Genomic DNA, 3,769 nt, shown 5'->3' with positions numbered 1-3,769 from the left:
TCCGTATCAAAGTCAAAGGCTCAGTTGTCAAAAAATGCGAGTAACGAGACGCAAAATGTGGGTTTACTATTTGTTGAGTCAGTGTTTATGGCCTGCTCTATGTTGCAATAAAGGGAGATCAGATCAAAAGAAAGGACAGATAACAATTTCTGATTGAAATCGCTCCAGAAGGTTGAGCAAAGCCCCTTAGGAAACAACGACGTTCCAAGGACAGAAGCCTTTGCAAGTGGTACAGGCCTTTATCCTTTTGACTAGCTTGTTATATTTGTTTGGTCAGGTATAAAAATCATTATCGGAAATTTTTGGGATCTATCGGAATTTAGCATCAAAGGATGTTTGGATGAAATTTCTTTTCCGATCAAAGAAGGCCTTTTGCGTAGTAGCACAAGAATTGAACATTCAATTTGACGTACTTGACGGATTTTGGCGCAAATATTCCATCAGATCCTAGTTTAATGTTCTTTTCCTCATAATACTATTTATGCAATGAGGATTGAGGGGTCGTGAGGTCGAAAAGTAGGGACAATGGAAAGTCTATTCGGGGCTTAGGTGAATAGGACAGTGGATCATATTTCGTCCTCATTATCTTGGTCCACATTCATGGGACATTAGCATCTCAGATTACTCTTGTAAAAGTCGGAAATTGATCATGATCATCAGTGTTGAGTTTGTTGAGGGGTAAGATATGAGCCAGACCAAGCCAAAATCCCAATGCTATAACAATCTTGCTAGAGATAAGCATACGTGGCTCACAATCCGCATTAGATGGGTTCTGCCTTACGTATGTCCCGCCAATCTTTTACGTTTATCGAATCATGCCAACTGTATTGTTGTGGCGACCTCAAAAATATTTGCATCTGTGTCAAGACTGTTGTTTACAATTAGGATCATGAGATTAGCGATTGGCTTGACTGATTCTAACGGGGGCGTTGTGTGATGGTTCCAATCAGCCCAAGGAAATGGTCCCGTGTTTGCTTGCATTACCATGACTCATTTCGGAAAAGTCGTGGATGACAAACCGATAACAATCATCGTCTCGAGTGCCCCGAATATTCGCATGTATGAGTATGATGAGGGAGATTCAGTGGAACATTTCGTGACAGAGAAAAATGGTGCTCATAATTAGTGGGAGCCTTCTCTTCTCTCGCTTAAAGTGAGTGTGCTTGATGCGGTAGAGAACTGCTTAGAGGAGCTTACCAACATTGCCTGGAAGCGTTAATGTTATCACTCTGCAAAAATTGTCTTGGGTTCCCTACGTTACATCGTAGTGTCAAAGAACATTAGGCAACATTCATTTTTTTGTTCTCTTCGACCTCAATATCTCTTTTAGAGAAAAAAAGGTTTTCTAGGAAATCTCTGTGATTTGAGCACCCAGAGTACCAATGGTGCTCCACATATCATGCACGTGGACATGCTTGGCTAGGGCCTATTGGAGGGCCTTGTCGGGTTTGTTTGGTTAGTTGCCGGGCATTTGTTCCGTCCAAAAGAAGCAAGAAGACTTTATTTCCCTGGTGGATTCGCTCCCCAGCGAATTTCCCCGAGAGATGAATGATCAAAGTTTTTCCCTTTCGAAAATTGGAGTTTGGGCAAGCCAGTGAAAAAGAGGCGGGAGAAGAGGCGAAGGAGAAAGAGAAGAGAAGGAGAGGGGGAGGAAGAAGAAGACGAGGAAGAAGACGAAGAATGAAAAAATTCTCCTGTTCCAATAAGAAAAGAGACGCCGCAGATGGATCAGAGGCTGTTGCCGTCGTGGCCAAGGGGTTGAGCTCAACAACTTTTTTTCAAAGGAAACACAACCACCACTGTAAGTTCCATCAAATCACACAATAGCACATAAAGAGGACCCAATAACTCAAGAAATAAATCTCTTTGAAACACAACTGGCCCTGATCACCTCTTCCGCTGTCGAGGCCGACCAAACTATCCGGATTGAGTTTGAGTGAGATCTCCGTCTGCTTCTGGGTGGGTGAGCCTCCTTCCATTCCCCATTCTTTCGTCGCCTCTTGGCCTTCTCAACTTGGAACTACTGTGAGTTGAGCAACTTTTGTTCCGAAAAAAAGTTTCGGGGCGTCCCTTGTCCAGATCCTGGGCTCATCTTGTTCCGAAGATGGCCGACGATCGACGTCTTTGGAAGGCCAACGGGGTGGATGATCATGACGATGACGATGATGATGGTGTTGGTCCAAGAGCACCTTGTTAGGAAGAAGCCTCGCTCTTCTCCCCCTCCTCTTTTCCAAGTCTTCCAATATAAGCATCATTACCAAAAACAGATTGTTCAACTTGATCTTTGGATGCAGCTTTTCCGCTTCCAATCAACAATAGGAACGTACAGCCATGGATTCACCAAGACGAAAGAGGCACTCAACAGAGGGAAGATCTCTTGATTCTCTATATGTCTTTTGATGCCGTTCGAGGTTGAACATTTTTGAGAAATGAGGTCATCAGGATCAAATTTGAAAGTGCAGAAAAGAGGGTGCAGAATCTGGTGGTTCATGAAATCTTTTTAATCCGACCCTTCATCAAGCTCGTCCCAAGGAGCTCTTGGTGTGTCTCAAGTTCACAAGAGAGACTATTTTTCATTTACTCTCCAAAGGTGGGTTCCAACGGAAGATGAAGGAGAGATTATTTTGTCAATAGCCGGCTTCACGTCGGAGAAGGATCGTAGGATCTTCGGGTTCCCTCTTCCGCATAAACCCTCTTTGTTTGGGAATGCATCTCACTCTCAAAACCAAATGCAATTTGCACAATATTATTTTTACCCACTTCCATCCATGCCAGAGATAAAGACAGTTCATTTGTCCCAGTTCAATGCCATCAAAGACCAAGGGATGTTTCTCTCTATGGAACATGAAAACTCAACTGGGACCAACACTTTGGGACATTGGCACAAAAGGGGGAAGGAAGAAAAGGAGAGGCAGAAGGAGAGAGAAATAGCACGAAGAGCATAACCACCATGGTGCCTACTTGTGCTTAATGTCCGGGTTGGTGGGTGAGTGGTGGGTTGGATGGTTGTTGTTGGTGGTGGTAGTGGTGGCGGTGGTGAGTCCCCTTCGGACGTGGTGCTTGATTCATTAAGGAGCAATATTTTCTACTTTAAGAAAAGGGGAACCAATGTCAACAAAAACATCGACCCGTCAAGCCTCGAGAAAAGGATGTTCCAACAAGACAAGTTTTCCATGTCATGTAGGGCAAGAATGACAAATATTGGAGATTATCTAGAGTCACAAACGTGTTCGAAGCGGAACACCGACTACGCCACTGTGCCAAGCCATGACATCTCTTGACATTTTACCAACGATTCCAAGAGCGTAACATCCATTGCTCCTCTATCTTATGGACACTCTTATTTTACATCAAATATACATTGGTGACAAAAAAGAATGGAAAACAAACAAACCCAGCCGTTTCCACAAAAAACGAACGAGGAAAAACCGTATTGGTGCTGGAATAGGTTGACCTCAAGTTATATTCGAGTAATAGATAAGCTTTCCATAAAATTGGCAATGAAATGTCAAAAACCGCTTCTGTGCACTTTTTCGGCTTCTCGCATACTAATCAGCATTGAATATAAGGGAAACAAAATTTCAAATGAGCTACCGGGTTGAAGGGGTAATATCTACAAAATCAGTGCACATCAGTAGTAATTAAACAATCAATGGACTTCAAATGGGCAAAGGCAAAAATATACCGTGGTAAAAATAAATGTGACATGTAGTGTGTGTTCATCATGCGTGAAGATATTGCCAAACTCTTATTCTGAAAAGCGCAACTT

The sequence above is a fragment of the Tigriopus californicus genome, chromosome 11 (genome assembly GCF_007210705.1).
Source record: "Tigriopus californicus strain San Diego chromosome 11, Tcal_SD_v2.1, whole genome shotgun sequence".
In the NCBI taxonomy this organism is placed as follows: domain Eukaryota; kingdom Metazoa; phylum Arthropoda; class Copepoda; order Harpacticoida; family Harpacticidae; genus Tigriopus; species Tigriopus californicus.
Note: the sequence above shows the minus strand (reverse complement) of the source record.